General features: G+C 47.4%; 1 protein-coding gene across 7 annotated transcripts in view; it reads right to left on the bottom strand.

The window, feature by feature from the left end:
• Positions 1–13973, bottom strand: part of SIPA1L1 (signal induced proliferation associated 1 like 1) — a 431752-nt gene extending 417779 nt beyond the window's left edge. For all 7 annotated transcript variants that reach the window (XM_090033264.1, XM_090033262.1, XM_090033261.1 and 4 more), the window contains exon 1: positions 13855–13973. The gene's annotated coding sequence lies outside the window, so the exon portion shown is untranslated. The remainder of the gene's footprint in view (positions 1–13854) is intronic.
• Between the last annotated feature and the right edge of the window lie 4710 nt (positions 13974–18683).

Here is an 18683-nt window from a genome sequence, read left to right as displayed (position 1 = left end):
CAAGTCTGGGAAAAGACCCTATGCTGTTTAAATGTTTTACTTACAGATCAAGTTTGGTCATGTTGACTCCTACCAGGAGGTAGTCTGCCCCAAAGGAATAAAGACAGTGGAAAAAGACTGTAAATGAATACTTAAAGCAGTGGTGATGTGTAGGGGGTGCACATGCAAACCCTGAGAGCTCTGGTGCACCCCCTGAACAGCCATGCTCGCTGCTTAGGCGATGGGCAGGGGGGGAAGAACAGGAGCACCAGTGCCCCCCCTGCAAGCGCCAGCTGATCGTTGCAGCCACTCCCAGAAGCGGCTGCAGCAATCGGCCGTAGCAATCAGTAGTTGCGGGATTGGCTGTGGGGGTCCACCCAGGCAGCAGGACCAGCCATGGAAGCACACCTTTCCCTCCCCCGCCGTCAGCAGGATCAGCTGCAGTGGTATTGGGGGGGGGCACATTCCCCCCTGACTAAGGCAGCACCAGTCACGCATGACTTAAAAGACTGGTTGAATGACTAAAAGACCAATTTTGCTATAGCAGGGGAAGGCAAAATACAGCCTGTGGGCACCAGCCTGCCAGGCCATTCTATCCAGCCCACAGAGCCCCTAAAATATTTAGTAAATTAATATTTATTTGCCCCGGCTTTCTGTCAAAGCTGGATGGAGCCAGAGACAGTAGGACCCAGAGGGAGCCCTCAGCAGGATTAAGCAGCCCAGCCCCGCCCACCCTTAGCCAGTTCCCTGCTTTCCTGCCCCCACCCTGATCCAGCACCACGTGGCCATGGCTCCCGGCTGCATCCCCAGACCACGGAACATGGGACTGCAGTGGCACAGGTGCAGTGCACATGTGCGTGGGTGTCTGCAGGCGCAGTGTGCACGTGTTCATATGGCAAGTCCCACACACACACCCCTCCATAAACATGCACCTACGCCTCCCCTTGCACTGCCACACAAACCCCAGCCACTCTCCCCACCATAGCCACAGCCCCCACAAACCTATACCCAAACCCCCACAACATACAAGAATAAGACTTCATTTTAAGCTATTGTGCAGTCACCTCTGTGTACACTACACAAACACACGTAAATCTGGACAAAAATATTTTTTGAAATCAAATTAATGAATGTTGTAGATGATCACTTTTTAGAATATAATTTGGTATTTTTCTGGTTCTGAAATGGCAAAACCCCTTGCTGAAAGGAGTACTTCCGGGGGCAAGGGGGGGAGGGGGGACTTCTGATAGCAAAGGTCAGGGGTTAGAGGGTGGTACTTCTGGTCACAAGATGGCAACCGGGGGGGGGGGGGGGGGGGGGGCAGGGCACCTGTCAAGGGGCAGGGCTACCCATGCGGCCCTTGACAGCTTGCCAAAACTCAGTAAGTAGCCTTCCAACCAAAATAATTGCCCACCCCTGCACTACAGGCAGTTACTGCAGAATAAGGTCAGGTGTAACTTTAAAGGCAACTGCTACTCCTGAATAACTCCCAATGCAGGCACTGTTATTCCAAGCTTCCAAAATTGGCCTCCTTATTTTAAGAGGGAACAAAAATAGACTCTGTCTTATATTTCCCTTTTGCATACTTTTAGAAATTTCATCTTAATATTTAACAGAGGTGTTGTCGTCTTAATGGCAACCTACAAATTCATCAGGCAGGGGCAGCAAGGAATAGGGGATACTCTGTTTACCAGGATGCCCTTGGGGTTACTAGGAGCAATGGCCATAAACTGACGGACGGCAGATTTTGATTAGACGTTAGGAAAAATTTCTTTACAGTGAAGGTTGCCAAAATCTGGAATGGGCTTCCAAGGAATGTGTTAATCTTCCCTACCTTGAAGGTCTTTAAGAGGAGACTAGACAAGCACTCAGCTGGGGTCATCTGATCCCAATGCTCTTTCCTGCCCAGGGCAGGGGGTCGGACTCAATGACTTCTTTAAGGTCAGAAGGAACCTCAGTATCTATGAAATCTAGGATTCTATTCTATTTCTTCTCCCTAATAGCACAATAAGTATATAAAACTGAATTCATGACATCATAATGATTTCCATGGAAACAAAGCTGTGTCGAACACAGACTGACAACTTCACTACAGAAAGCAACAGAAAGCCAACTGGGAAAGTTAGGAATAAATGTGTTATGCAAACATGATCTTCTTCAATAGCTATATGGAAAAATGCAGGAGAGTGGCTAAATAAGCCTTTTTGGATGAATATTTACTTCCTTCAGCGTCCAAAAGTTTATTTTAGCTTTAATGTTGTACTTGATTTTTCACTCTCTATTCAGGCTGTTGTACAGCAATTGAACAAGGTATCAAGATCATCAAGATCCATGCAGCAAATGGTTTAATCCAGAGGTGCTAAAACTTCCAGCCTGGAGGCCAGATCCAAGCTGCAGAGCCAGGTCACTCAGCAAGCAGGACCCCTCATGGGTCTAAAAACTTGGCAGCAGGGGAACAATGGCAGCTAACTGCCACTACTCCCCTGCTACCAAATTTACAGAACCGAGGGAGCACTATGAGGCTGGATACTGTGGCTCTGCTCAACTGATTGCATGTGTGGGGTCAGCCAAGGCGGTGCAGCGCTAGATCCTGGTGTGTCAATCCAGTCTGTCAACCGTCCCACACCATGTATCCAGGCCACAGGGCCAAAGGTTGAACCTCACTGGTTTAGTCCATTTAAAAACTGAAATTACAATAATATTGCCACATATGGAGACACCACATTAATGTACAAAATCCAGATGTTTACTTTTCAGGGGTGAGTATGTTTATAAAGTTCATAGAATGATTTAGTCCTTTAGCATGGCCTTGAAGCCTAAAATCCAACTCCATCTTTCAAAATTCTACAAGGTTAGCATTTAATGGTAGAAAATCGGGATTGCATCCAATAAAAACTTGGCAGGCCCCCTAGTATTTATTTTGTAGAGTACAGTATCCACTTAAACTAGACATGTACAAATACTGTCCATTACCATGATGGGGTTAAAAAGTTCTGTGCAACTATACGTTCATGAAAAAGACAGAGGAGAAAGAAAAAAAATACAAACCAAATAGTGATGCTTCCTAGGTAGATAGGGAATTCATTCTTAAAATCTAAAGAATTTGAACTGGCAAGTCATTAAATTAGAAAAGAAACTTTAACTAAAATAATGATTAGAGAGATTGATAGTCTTACCTCTGATCAAAATAAAATCATAGTTTTTCTGTAAAGGTACAAAACCTAGTTGTTATATGAACCTGCTTGCACTGAAACAATACTTCTCAAAAAACCTTTTATTAGGTTGGATTTACCTTCCATTTTCTCAGGGGTATATAAATTATTTGTTATCCATTAATTTTTATTCTACCTTTCTTAATGCTACAGTAAAGTAAATCCTACCTTTTACCTTCATTGAACAGGAAATAAAGTTTGTTACTCTGCAAACATCCTTTCTTCAGGAATTTTAGTTCACGTTATTACCCAATTCAAAGACAAACTTTTAAAGATGTATGATGAAAGCGTCTGTAAGAATTCAATGGAACAGAAAAGTCTGCATTTCCAGGGTGTCAAGTGAACAAAGGAAATCATGTTTTCTATCACAGGTCTGTGACCTCATAGCCAAAATTAACACACTTCAGTAAATATCCACAGATCGCACAGCAGATACAAAGCAAAAAATACCAAATAAATCCAAGAGTACAAAGCATTTTAGTTAAACCACAAAAAGTCCACCAGCAGGATGTTCCAAATTCTTAAAAGACAACTCAGAAATCCCTCAAGAAAGTCCTACCAAATGCAGAGCTTTTTTTTTCCCCCCCCCCCCTTTTCTTCTTCTGTCTGAATCAGAGAGAGATTGGGAAAAGTCAGATGTTGAAAAACTGCAGGTCTACCTGAAATACTTCCTAAAAGTGGTCAAAGACTTGCAATGAACATTTTAAATGATAGTGTAAAATAATAAAAAAAAGATAGAAATAGTACTCCTACCGTGAACATAAAAGTAATGATTGTAGCGTATTACAATAAAGAATATTATAAAACTAGCAAATTATCCATCAAAAATGACAGGGGGGGATCGGAATAAAGCCTAGCATTTGGCCCCGTTTCTCTGTTCCACCCAGCTAGTTGGGCCCCACCCCCTTCAGGCCCGACCCTGTCCCACCCAGCAGTTTGGGTTCAGGGCTGGGGCTGGGGCCACTGCCCCTCCTTCCCACCCCCCCACAGGCCCGACCCTGTTGCCTACCACCACAGCAGCCCTGCTCCTGCTTTGGGGCTGGGTCCACTCCCCCCACACTCGCCCTCACCCTCTCCCTGTGCTACAGGGCCAAGCCCATGTCTGGCCCCCACTCACTGCTTACAGCCTGGGCCTGTTCACCCCCTCCTCACCCCCTGCAACTTTGGGTCTGAGCCTGTTCCCTCCCCACCATGGCTGCCGCTGCACCTGTGCCACTGCTGCCTTGCACCTGCAGGCCCAGCAGTGCCCACAGGCCTGGGCCCAGCAGCAAGCAGTGCAGGCCCGGCGGCAGCCACCCAGGCCTAGTGGCGGGCTCAGTGGTAGCAACGGGACACAGCCTGGCAGGGTGGCTGCGGGTGCAGGACTCGTGTGCCGGCTGTGGGCAGAGGGAGGAGGCCACAGGGTGGTAGCCGTGGCTACTGGTAAACGCCCTCTCCCCTCCCTTTCCTGCCGGCTCTTGCAGGGGTGGCAAGGAGGGGAGGGGGTGCTCTGGTCCCTAACGCCAAGGAACAAATTGGGTGCTGCTGGCCTTGCCCCCCGCTCCGTCCCCTCTATTATGGCAGGCTCCTGGCCCTGCCATCCCCCTCTGCCTCCGAGGTTGAGGGAGCAGGCCAGCTCTGCTTCCCCACCCTGGCTCCTCGGTCCCCATTGTCATGGCAGAACTCCGCCATGTCCTAACCATCAGAGTGAATAAAGCATTATGGACAGACAGACAAAGGCTTTTATAATATTAGAATAGCTGGCCATGAAAACATTAGAATTTAATCAGCAGCATAAAAAAAGCTTAGAAGTTTTAAAGCATTACATCAAAACTAGGTAGTTACTAGACAAATTAACAACATGAAAGTTTTTTAAATATTTTTTTTTGCTCTTCCTATAACGGATATTCTACCTTTCAATACAAACAAACTCAAGTTCACACATGCAGTAAATGTGGGGAGGAAAACTGCTTTTACTTTAATGAAGCATCACGATTTGTTTGTTGATACAAATAGCCAATACCTAGAAAGTTCTCCAATCATGGTAATTACTTTAGAGATTACATTTATCTAAGTATAAAAGAAAGAGAAATGTATCAACCTAACTTAAATTGCACCAAATTACAATGAATTTGTAATTTATATCCAAAGCTCAAGAGACAACTGATTGGCCTGACAGTGCTACAGAATCCACTCTCACTCTAGACCTGGGTAGCACTCATAATTAAAGGTGTACCAATACAATATCAGATTGGCACCAATATACAAAAATTGACTGCATCAAAAAATCAGCTTTTTTTGCCTGATGTGGCTGATAAATGCCCTGTGCATGCACACAGCCACAGCACAGTACAAAGGTGGAAGGAGCACAGCTCGCCTGCTTGAAGAACTGCATCCAGCTGGTAAGTATGTTGTGGTGGAAGGGAAAGAGGGAAGGAAGGGGTATGGTGGGGGACAGATTGAGGCCCCTGGAGTGAGTGAGTGGGGCAGGGGCAGTGGCCAGGGAGGGGAACAAGTACAGAACCACAGCTCATCTGGGAGGGGGTGGGAAGCGGGGGGCAGGTCCCACTACTGCGCATACCCCAGGAGGGCATGGGGATTGTGTGCCCCCAGATCTGCATGTGGGGTGGGGCAGGCTACCACTGCAAGCTGAGGCCAGGGCTGTACCAGGCTGTTCCTGGCAGGGGGCTGGGCTGGGCTGCGCTTGGGACAGAGCAGGTGGCAGCACTAGGAGGGGTTTACAGGGGGGAGCTACAGCAAATTCTGGGGTGGCTGCAGCACCCCCCCTTGGCTGCCACTGCCCTCGAGCACAACCTGGCCCCCCTACCGGGATGAGCCCAGCGCATCCCAGGCCCCAGCCCACAGCAGCAGTCTGTCCTCACCCCACGTAGATCTGGGGACACATGCCCCCCATGCCCTCCTGGGGTGCACGCAGCAACGGAAGCTGCTCCTCCTTACTCCTCACGCCCCCCGCTCCCCAGACAAGCCACGGCTCCATCCTGCACCCCCCACCCTGGCTAGGCAATGCCTGCCCCGCTCCCTCCCTCACTGCAGAAGCCTCCATTTGCCCCCTACCCTTCCCCTTCCACCACAAATGTTGGGCTGTGTATTGGAAATTGGATCAGTATTAGCCGATATGACTCCTTAAAAATCAGCTATTGGTATAGACCCAAAAAATCTCTATCAGTGCACCCTTATATGCAACAGAAACAACACTTGTAACCTTTTACAAAGCAACTGTCACCTGTACTAGTTTTTGCCTGCTTTCTTGAACAGCCTGTGAAGGAAATTACTTGTTACTTTTCCTCCATCTAGGAAAGCAAGCATTAGAATTACATCATAGTACCATCCAGCTGGAGAGTACAATGCCATGTAATTGCATCTTGGAAGCAGATTCAGAAGACAACTTCACCTTCTAAATGGTTCTCAGTTTCTGATAGGTAGTGCTTTATACCAGCTCGAAATAAGACTATGTCTTCACTGTTAACACAACTGAAATTTTTAATCTCAGGATGACTAACAGAGATATCCAAAGACAAAAACACAGCCCCTTTAGAGCAAAATAAACTAGCTGAGGCCAGACCCAGGTGGGGATATATAAAGATGACCTCGGCAGGGTTCTCTCACAGCAAACAAAGCACTATATCTTCACTATATTCTTATTTTATATTTATATGCTGCCCTCCTTTGAGACAGTTCAGGGAAGCTTACAGTAAGAAATAAGACAAATTATAAAACTGCACTGTTACTAGTATGAACACAAGCCTTAAAACAACAGAATTAAACTGGTTTAAGACCAAGAACATTCTATGTACCAGTAATACATGTCCATAAAGTTGTAACAGGGGGCCTTCTCAGGGCCAATTTTCCAGTGGCCCACCCACCTGTTCCTGGGCTAACCACCAGTCTTCTCACCTACCACACCTTGTTGTTAATTAATTAATTGATGATGATTAAGTGGGAGGCTGCCCATTTCTTGCCCCAATGCCAGGGGACGCTATCTGCGGCTCTGTTCCTTCCCTACACAGCAGCCCAAACCTCGCAGATGGCATCCAGACGTTAACAGTCACACCAGCCCCACACTAGGCTTCAGAGTCCTCCTGGCAGGACCCTCCTTTAATCCCTCCGCTCAAGCAGCCTACACCGCCTTCATTTGGGCTGCTGCACTCCTTGTAGCTGGCTCCACTCTTGGGCTCCCCCGCACGGGACCTTTGGCCATACACAGGCCCTGGCCTCACCTCCAAGGCCACGCGGGATCCCAGGTCCACAACTCTGGGTGCCTGGCCCTTTTGACCTTGGTCCTGGCCCCAGCATGGACCAGTCAAGGTGGTACTCTACTCCCAGCCTCACTAGCCCACCATCACCATTCTCTCTGGGTCCACCTCCCTGGATGTGAGAAGCTGGGGTACCTTGCACCATGACTGGTGCCCCAGGGTCTCACAGGGGACTCTCACTCCCCCCCCAGGGCAGCAGGTCATGGTGCTACTTTGGATCTTACATTCAACCCACACTCGGCTGCCCAGCAGTGGAGGACTTACCGAGGCCAGGACTCGCTTCACTCACTCTGGGGCTGAGCCCCTTTCACTCGGCCTCTGGCGTCCGAAGACTTACCTGGGCCTACTCCTCTTGCTTAGAGCTCCACATCACCCCCCTCACTTGGGGTTCCAGGTCTCTGTCCCTTACTTGGGGCTTACCCCTCACTGGGGCTCCACAACTCTGCCCCCTCACCTCGGGTTACCACACCACCCCTCGCTTGGGGCTACAGAACTTGGCCCCCTTCACTGGGGCTACCCCCTCACTGGGGCTCCACACCTCTGCCCCCTCATTCAGGGCCACACGGGTTTGCTCCCAGGTGGGCTCAGGTGTCCGTAGCCTTGCCTGTCCCCAACTTTCCCTCTCAGGGTCTCACACCCCCTGCAAGGCTCAGGTGACCATAGGCATGCCTGGCCCCACTCTTTTCCTCAGGGCTCACACCCCCGAAGGGGTCAGGTGGCCACAGCTATGCCTGGCTCCAACTACCTCCAATGGTACATAAACCCACCCAAAGGTGAGGGCTAGGGTTAAGACGCCCCTACCCACCAGGATGATAACTGGCCTGCCATTTCATGGGGGCTCTCACGCCACTGAGAGTCCCTCCAGGCCACTACTCCCGGCAGGGTGCAGTTTTAGGTCATGCCCAGGACCAGGAGCCTTCTGACCATCCCCTACAGCTCCTCCCTTACCTCCAGATGATAGCAGCAGCCCTCCAGCCAGGTGATATTGTTGCCTGGCCTCCCAGCAGCAAAATGCCCTGTTTATATGGGCAGCCCTATATCCAAAATGGCTGCCCTCATCAAGCACCTGCCAGCTGCTAGCTTCAGGCCCTTAAAAAGTGGCAGGCACCTGCAGTGCCCTGCCATAACACCTAACAGGCAACAGACAATATTCTCCAGAATCTTTTGAATTATTATAGAACCTACCACCTCACATCTTATTAAAGCACCTAACTTGTTAGACCTTAGCAACACCCATTAAGTTATTATGCCCATAATGCAGATGGGGAAACTGAAGTGGACATTGGGCACAGTATTCAAACTGCAAAATGAGTTTGCATTAGAGCTGGGACTAGAACTCAAGAATGCTCATCTCCCTGCCCTATGCACTAACTATGCACCCTCAATAATTACCACTTTCAAAATATCAAGTACAAAAAGAAACTATTATATTTCTCTTTTGTACAACAATATGCACATAGTTTAAGAATGTATTATTTCATACATCATTTAGAATTACACACTTATTTCCAAGAAAATAGGCAACAACACGGAGGTTTCTCAAACAATTTACATAGAGAAAGTTGTCAGTAACAAACACCAGCATATAAAATTAGGGCCAAATGACATCTTAAATTCTGATGTGCTAACACTACATTCTAGCATCTGAACAGATCATTTAAGCTTCAAAAGCAGCGAAGATGAATTTTGATCTAACCCACTATTTTTTCCTCCATATATGTTCAAACCTCTTTCAAACAGTATTGAAAAGGTGTCATTAATTAGCAACTACGAATTAACCAGCTGTTGATTTGAGATTTAAATGAAAATCCAATTTGCTTCATTCTCAGGATGTTTTCTTTATGGCACATTTCCATTTAAAAATACAACTTCTGAATGCCTACATTCACCTTAAGTTAAGCAGAAAAGGCCCTCAGTAGATCCCAAACCAGAGTTTGGGAAAAAAAGCTTGAATAAGGAGATCAAAAAAGTCATCATAAACTGAAAACTTCCACGTAAATAAATAAGTCTAACCTGTATGATTATGAAGATACCCTTCCAAATATAAATCTCATGCAAACCAAGGGAAAATTGTCTCCCTGAGGCCACAGACTTGTGCCTTCAGCTGTTGATAGGCTTCCATGCTTCCAAGTGCAAGACTGAAACTGCTTCTACTAAAAACAGACAAAACAAGAACCAGTCAAAGGCACTAACATATTGCCATTTACTCCTAACAGTGGCCCAGTTCACATCCTCACCTCTGGCAGCACTACTGCTGGAAGATTACACTTCTGCCTAACTAACATCTGGTAAAATTTAAATTCCAATTTAAAAAAAAATCTTAAAATTCTATAAAAATGTCTCTTTAAAAAACATTCAGCTTAAGGATCCTCATTCAAACATTATACTGAATTCACTGAAATATTAAAATTAACCTATTCTAAATCTCCCATTTAGCACGATGTATTTAAAGTCAATTTAAAGTCAAGCTACTGAGTCACATCTCCCTGGAAACGTACAAGGAACAATCTAATGTATTTTTTTCCTGCTCGCAAAAGAATATTTAACATGTGATTAGCTTTCAGCACAGAACTGCAAAGTAGCTTGACCTAACAGATTTCAAAACTTTCATACTGCAAAATCCAGCTATATTATATCAGTAAAGGAATAATAACAAAGGAAGGTGTGCATCCCTTAACAAGAAGTGGAATCAACAATTCCTAAGTAAGACAAAATCTCTTAAAACCTAAGAAAGAATAGAAGAATTTCTGGAGGCCAGGTTTACTTGAAGTCAATGGAAATGACTTTTAATATAAAAAACTGTATAGAACTAACCAAACAAACTTCCCTTGAGTAAGAGAATACCAGAACAGTGAGGGTGCTAGACCATGCCTTCTGACATATAGTATACACTGCATCTCTTGAGGGACAAATGAGGACAGGTACTAGGCAGGGAAATGCAAGAGAAACCTAGAAAACAGATTTAAAACTAGATAAGGCAAGAGCATAAAAATATTAATGGACAGCAAAATAATTCATTATAAAAAAAATGTAGGTAAACACTTGGAAATGGAGGGAGCAAATATGTTAGAAACCTGAAGGATGCTACAACAGCCAAAAAAACATCTTTTTCAAAAGGTCAATGTGCAAGCTCAATCAACAAAACTTTTAAAGTCCCAAAAATGTCACTGTCAGAAAGCCAACCAACCCGCATGACTGAAATTCCGATGAAGGCAACAGTGCAACTTTTCCTGCATCACAGTAGGATATCCTGGATTTCTAACTAGCAGCACTACAAATTGCATGGTTAGCAGGAAAACCCTTGTTGAGAGGATTAATCTATTGATATGGAGAAAACTGCCTTTCCCTTCTATACAATGAAAATACTATAGCACAATGCAGAATGATGGATACAAAAGGGAATCAAATGAGCTTCCACTCTTTCCCATACTAGAGCAGTCTGTGTGTTTCCTTGATGTCTTTTCCAACTGGTGTTCCTCTACTTCAAGGATGTAATCTTGCTGAATCACACAGTGAATAAGCTTGGTAAGGAAAACAAAAACTGAATTTAAATGATTGCTTAGGCAAGATAAAACACATGCACACTAATAAATACCAGCATTTGCAAATAAAAGGGGGATAATGCATGGAACACACTGGAAAGGCATCAAAAGGACAAATACTACACTGCAATACAAATGAAGTCCTTGAGACTGTACAGCAGTATATATTTAGGCAAGTTAACAACTTCTCAGTCAATACAAAGGCTTGAGAAGTAGGGAAGTATGTTGGAGACATGCAATCATAAATGGTTTTAAGCCAATAATTACATAGATCAAGGAAGTAATCAAGATATTTATGTCTCTCCCAAAGCAGAAGAAGAAAAAATAAAGTCACTCATGCAAGAACAGTGAGGTGGCAATCTGATATTTAAAGGCACAAAAAGTAAATCCAGTGAAGAATTAGGGAAGTATGCATTTCTTTATTGGCATTTCATTTCCACAGTTCAGATCTTTCCCATTTACACTTTCGTATTCTGTCACTTGCATCTAGGCCTGCTTAGTAGTCACAGACAACTGATTCTTCCAGAACCCTACAATAAAGTCACAGCCAGTGACCCAATTTTGCTTGGCACCTTACAGTATAAAAGATTCACTGAACCACAACTCTGAATCATGTATTTCCAACCCAACGCATAATGGTAAAAACCAAGTGCAAATTAGCAGCCTCAACACCTACTCTGTGTTATTGGGCAACTAAGTGCATATCTCTTAATCAGCTGACAGTAGGTAAGCCCAGTTATGTGGGCAACTTTCAAGTTCTTCAGTTCTTAACTATCTATCAATAAAATAAAGACAGTATTTGCATAACACATTCAATCATACAATTTCAAAACAACTGCTCTCTGAAGTCTATAAAAACTTCAATTTTTTTAAATCTATTTTGAAATCTACTTGACTTGACATCAATAAGATACAAAATGTTTTTACATTATGTAATCAAACCTCTCAACTTCCTTATGCCAGGTTTCTGACGGAACAACTGGTATGGCATCTGATGGCCTAAGGGATGAAACAATACAATATTTGAACCTTTTGCCCCTCCCCCCCATAGTTATTACATCCATAAACTTCTCCATTATTGTTTTCACTTTTCTTGTCCCTCTACAAGAAATAGAAGGAATTAGGTTGGCTTGACTGCACCTTCCAAATAAAAAATAACAATCAGTCTTTCCATCAAATAAGGCAAGAGATGCACACTATTTAATTAGCATACACAATGACAGGAAGCAAAAACTATGGAAAAATTGTAATATTTTCTTCCTTAGAAAACAGCTTTATACCAGAAATTTAAGAAAGCTAACATTTAATTCCTAGAATGGTCAAAAAGAACCCGAGTCAAAATTCCATCATGAAAAGACTGCTTTTAGAGGAAACAGCAATCTTGGCTCATTCCAGATAGACTTGGAATCTAATGAAACTAGATGCCTTTACTCAAAAAACAAATTTATCATTATATCATCAGCTAAGAATCCAAGCTCACAGATTCCCTTACAGCACACTGGTATAAGTGTACCATTAAAACAGCATTACTAAAATATTCAGTGCAGGTACTATTTTACAAAAAGGTTCTCTTATAAACAATACCATTCAAAGAAGATTAAACAAAGGTTTTTCAACTTAAAAAAATGCTATTTCCATCTTAAACCCACATCCATACTGTAGCCAAGGTTACACAGGGAGACCTTCCTATAAGTTGAGCAATTCCCATTTTGCATCACAGCTTTTGCTAGACAGGAACGGGTACATTAAATGAACATGACCAACATGACAATTGTTCTGTCTGTGTATACATTCTATTTATGAAGCGAGATACAGAGAGATTCAATGTCAAGATTTGAGAAAATATTTTTTTAAAGGGAAAAAGTGATTACTCTACGTCTTTCGCTTCCATCTCTTCACCTGTTTCTGCCACGAACCAAAATACTTCCCTTCTCTCTACCTGTTCCAAGAGACCCAGTGTTCTGCCTTTCACTTCTCCAGACACCAGGAAAAGAAGTGGCTGCATCCAAACATTTTATTCCTCCACTCCCTTTCCCACGCTGCAGAGATTTAGAACATCCCCCTTGGCACTGCCTTTTGCCAAGCTGATCGCAATGGCCATGAAACTGGTTCTGGTTTGGAACAGCCTGCAGCACCCAAGACCCACTGCGAGGCAAAGAGGAGAGAAATGTGTGTGACCCAGCACGGACGGCACGGCACCAAACTAACTTGCTTCCTACGTGGGGAAAGGGCTAAAAATCGCATCAAACTTCATGAAGGGGGGGTGACTTCAGAAAGGGGCATGTGACAGACCTGTATGTACATGTACATATGTGACTTCAGAAAAGGAGGTGCAAGACGTGTGTGTGTGTGTTACTTCAGAACGGGTACAGAACTGCAAAGGGATATGGGCAAGAGACCTGTGTGTGCGAGTGTGCGACTTCAGAAAGAGACGTGCGCAAGAGACCTGTGGGTGCGTGAGCCTCTGTACAAGTGAGTGTGTGACTTGAGCAAGGCAGGTGTGCGAGAGACCTGCCCATGCGTGCCAGTGTGTGACTTCAGAAAGAGCCGCGACCGCCCGACTTGAGGAAGAGCCCCGCAGAGGCGCTTCCCCAGCTGTACGAAGCTTGGAGGCTTCAGCGCACGAATCCCGCCGGCCGAGCAGGTCGGGCTGCGCCGGGCGGGGAGGGACCGCGCGTCCGGCTGAAGCCAGCCCTGGGTCTCGCCCCCTCGCAGACCCTCCCTCCCTCCCTCTCCCCCTCCCCCGCGCGGCCCCGTCCCGTCCCCCGCCGCAGCACTGGCTGGAAGCCGGGAGCGAGGGGCAGCAAAGCCAAGTGCCGGCGGCCGCTCCTGCCCCCCGGGGCGCGCGGGGGACGCCGCGGAACTCACCCAACAAAGTTGCGGCGGCGGGAGACTCGGCTCGGCGCTGCGCTCGGGGTGAGCTCACCCGCTCCCCGCGCCGCTCTGCTCAGCTCCGCTCCGCCCGCGGCTGCTGCGCCGCAGCTCTCGCGAGAGGCAGTGCGGGCGGGCCTGCCCTGCGCTCCCGGGGGGGGGCGTGCGCCGCCGTTACCACAGCAACGGCCAAGCGCGGGCAGCCGCGGCCCCGGCTTCCTGCCCGCTCCGGGGGCAACGGGGAGCTTCCTCCCTCCCCCCCCGGGGGCCTCGGGCAACAGTGCCCCTCGCTCCGCACCCGCCGCCCCAGCCCCGCCACGGCGAGGGGCCCCAAGCAGCCCCTCGTGGGCTGCAGCTCTGCGGCCTGCAAGGGAAAAGCTGCTTGTTCCCCACGTTTCTCCTTTAATGGAGAATCCATTTTTAAAGATCATGGATCTATTTCTTTTTCTTTAAGTTTGTTCACAACGTTTTCACATATGTTATTTCGACTCACTTTTGCGTCACAACCCACGGGTGGAGAAACGCGGCTGTAGGGACTACAGTTAAATGCCCGTTTCTTATCCCACTCCCTCAAACAAGAGCTGGCCGCCTGGAGCACCTTGCAGCTGCCGCCAAGACTTCCCCGCCCCTCATTTCTAATAAGACTGCACCCCGGTTAAGGCTTTTAGTCCACAGGCCACAGTCGGCAGGCATATGAAATTAAAAAAAAGAGGTGCAGCCAGAAATGGCTAACAGGCCGCAGGAGAAAGGAGGCTTGGAATAAGGAAACAGCAAGAGCATTAAGAAGGGGTGAGGGCCCTCAACACCCATTGAGTGGATAAGGATAAAGGGTGGCTAACATCTGTGGAGTGGAGAGCGATTGGCAGGAATCAGGGAGATGACACCAAGCCATCAAGTCACCAGACTCTCTCAGCGCTGCCTGAATTGAAATGCTGCTGTGCATCCCAGGCACGAGGGTTTTAAGTTTGGGCAGAGTAGAAATCAAAGGGAGGGGCAATTACACCGCTGCACCCTCGCCACCCCACTAGAGTTACCACACGTTCATGTTTTCCTGGACATGTCCACTTTTTTGGTCCCCTGTCCTGTGTCCAGGCAGGTTTTGAAAATGGAAGCAAATGTCCAGGTTTTTACACTTCCTCCGCTTTCCTGGGCTGTCTGCTTGGGGCTGGGAGCAGCAGCAAGGTTATTGGCTGCTGGGGGTCACATGCTCCCCATGTGGGCCCCAGCAAGCCACTCCCAGGTAAAGAGACTCTGTGTGCACATAGGCATGCATGCATGCATGCGTGCAAACACACACACACGCACGCACGCACACACACACACAACACGGGAGCTGCTTGGGCAGCAGAACTAGGGGGCAGGGGGGCAGAATATGCACTGGCAAGGCTAGGAGGCAGGGGCTTAGGAGTGAAGGACAGAGTCAGGGCACTGGCATAGCACTGCCTCCACCCCACCCCCCATCAGATGCCCCTGCCCCCTACCCCCCTTTCCCTCACAGGTGTCTTTTTTTAATACTGGAAATATGGTAACCCTACCCCCTGCCCCCAATCCACCCCTGTTGTAACATCCTGAGCGTATCTACATGCACAGCACGTGGAGCTAAGACAGAGCAGCCTCAGCTGGCAGGGAGTCTTAGGGTTCAACCTGCCAGCCCAGGGCTGTTCTGCCCTGGCTCAGCATGCTGAAGAGGGGCTGGTTGGGGCATGAGGGAGCTTCAGCATAGAGCAAAATTCATTTTAATTTAAATGTAAATTTGGGGATAAATTAGTCAACTGCGCAGTACACCTCTTGTGTAGACATACCCCCTGACACTTCTACATGGACAGGGAGCGCAGTTCTCCTCCCACTGTTTAGACTGGAGGTGTCCCTTTCCCTTCTTTCTTGACTACAAAAAAAATAAAGCAGTTCTTCCTTTGCAAAGAGCTGAGCAGGACAGAATGGTTGTGGTCCTACAAATACCCATTTGAAATACCTGGATTTATCTAGTGAATCTTGTTTGTGCATCCAATAGTGCTAACATTGCATGGTACCCTGCAGTACCCTTGAAAAGATCTTGAGACACCCTAGAGTGCTGCAGCCCCACCCCACCCCCCAAGTTGAGAATCACTGATGTAGATTTGCCTTTATAGCCCCCATTGCCATAGGATGTGATCATGCTCTTGCAGGTTCTCATCTTCAGGAGAGAAGTCAGGACTTCTGCTAGCAGGGAAATCATAGAAAATTAGGGTTGGAAGGGACCTCAGGAAGTCATTTAGTCCCTTGCTTAAAGCAGGACCAGCCCCAACTAGATCATCCCAGCCAAAGCTTTGTCTAGCTGGGTCTTGAAAATTTCCAAGGATGGTGCTTCCACCACCTCTCTGGGTAACCTGTTCCAGGATTTTACTATTCTCCTAGTGAGAAAATTCTTCCTAATATCTAACTTAACTAACTTCCCTTGCTGCAACTTGAAACCGTTGCTCCTTGTTTTGTCATCTGCCACCACTGAGAACAGTCTAGCCAATCTAGCTCCATCCTCTTCCAAACATCTGTTCAGGTAGTTGAAGGCAGCTAGTAAATCCCCCGCTCAGTCTTCTCTTCTCTAGGCTAAATAAGCCCAGTTCCCTCAACCTGTCCTCATACGTCATATCCCCCAGCCCCCTCTGCTGGACTCTCTCCAGTTTGTCCACATACTTTCTGTAGTAGGGGACCCAAAACTAAACACAGTACTCCAGGTGTGGCCTCACCAGTACTGAATAGGTCTACTTCCTTGGACCTACTGGCAACACACCTACCAATGCAGCCCAGTATACCGTTAGCCTTCTTGGCAACAACGGCATACTGCTGGTTCATATTCAGCTTCTTGTCCACTGTAATCCCCAGGTATCTTTCTGCACAGCTGCTGCCCAGCCAGCCAGCCCCCAGCCTGTACTGGTGCTTGGGATTATTCCATCCTAAGTGCAGGACTTCACACTTGTCCTTGTTGAACCTCATGAGATTTCTTTTGGCCCAATCCTCCAATTTGTCTAGGTCACTCTAAATCCTAGTCCTACCCTCCAGTATCTACTACTCCCCGCAGCTTGGTGTCATCTGCAAACTTGCTGAGGGTGCACTCTCTGCCATCCTCCAGGTCATTGATGAAGACATTGAACAAAATCAGCCCCAGGACTGATCCTGGGGCACTTGATACCAGCTGCCAACTAGACTTTGAACGATTGATTACTATTCTCTGAGCCCAATGCTCCAGCCAGTTTTCTGTCCACTTTACAGTCCATTCATTCAGCCCATACTTCCTTAGCTTGCCTGAGAGAATGTTGTGGGAGACCATATCAAAAGCCTAGCTAAAAATCAAGGTCGACCACATCCACCAGTCTCTCCACAGAGCCAGTCACCTCATCATAGAAGGCAATCAGGTTGGTCAGGCATGACTTGCCCCTGGTGAATCCATGCTAACTGTGCCCAATCACCTTTTTCTCCAAATGCTTAAAAATGGATTCCCTAAGTATCTGCTCCATGATTTTTCCAGGGACTAAGGTGAGGCTGACTGGTCTGTAGATCCCTGGATCCTCCTTTTTCCCCTTTCTTAAATACAGGCACTGTGTTTGTCCTTTTCCAATCATCCAAAACCTCTCCTGATTGCCATGAGTTTACAAAATGATGGCCAGTGGCTCTAAAATCACACCAGCCAATTCCTTCAGCAGACTTCATAGTTTCATAGTTTCTAGGGTCAGAAGGGATCTGAGCAGATCATCTAGTCCGACCCCCTGCCATGGCAGGAAAGAATACTGGGGTCAAACGACCCCAGCAAGATGTTCATCCAACCTCCTCTTAAACACCCCCAGGGTAGGAGCCTGCACCACTTCTCTTGGAAGCTGGTTCCAGACCCTAGCCGCCCTGACCGTTGAGTAGCGCCTCCTGATATCTAACCTAAACCTACCCTCTGCCTGCTTGTGACCGTTATTCCTGGTCACCCCTGGCAGTGCTCGGGGGAACAGTGACTTCCCCAATGCCTGCTGATCCCCCCTGACTAGTTTATAACAGGCCACAAGATCCCCCCTCAGCCTTCTCTTTCGGAGGCTGAACAAGTTCAGGTCCCGTAGCCTCTCCTCATACGGCCTGCCCTGTTGTTCCCTGATCTGAGTGGCCCTCCTCTGGTCCCTCTCCATGCTGTCGACTTCCCTCTTGAAGTGTGGCACCCAGAACTGGACGCTGTACTCCAACTGCGGCCTGACCAGCACTGCATAGAGGGGGAAGATCACCTCTTTGGACCTGCTCGAGATGCATCTGTGGATGCATGACAAGGTGCGGTTGGCCTTCCTAACTGCCTCCCCACACTGCCGGCCCATGTTCATCTTGGAGTCAATGATGACTCCAAGATCCTTTTCCGCCTCTGCGCTGACAAGAGGGGAGTTCCCTAACCTGTAGGTATGGTGCCGGTTGTTCCTCCCAAGGTGTATCACCTTGCACTTGTCTGTGTTGAAACCCATCCTATTCTTGTCCACCCACCCTTGTAACCTGTCTAGGTCTGATTGTAGCCTGTTGCATCCTTCCAGTGTGCCCACGTCCCCCCACATCTTAGTGTCATCAGCAAATTTGAACAGGGTGCTTTTTACCCCCTCATCCAAATCACTGATGAAGATGTTGAACATTGTGGGCCCAAGGACCGAGCCCTGCGGAACCCCACTGCCCACGTCCTTCCAGGGTGAGAAGGACCCATCCACTACCACCCTCTGGGTGCGGCCCTCCAGCCAGTTGGTGACCCATTTGACTGTGTGGGTGTCTACACCACAGCCCCCCAGTTTCTTAATGAGAACGGGGTGAGAGACTGTCAAAAACCTTCCAGAAGTCCA

This window comes from Crocodylus siamensis, chromosome 2, assembly GCF_052110815.1.
Source record: "Crocodylus siamensis isolate JL-2025a chromosome 2, ASM5211081v1, whole genome shotgun sequence".
NCBI lineage: Eukaryota > Metazoa > Chordata > Crocodylia > Crocodylidae > Crocodylus > Crocodylus siamensis.
The sequence above is the reverse complement of the archived record's forward strand: the minus strand, read 5'-3'. Positions and strand labels throughout refer to the sequence as shown.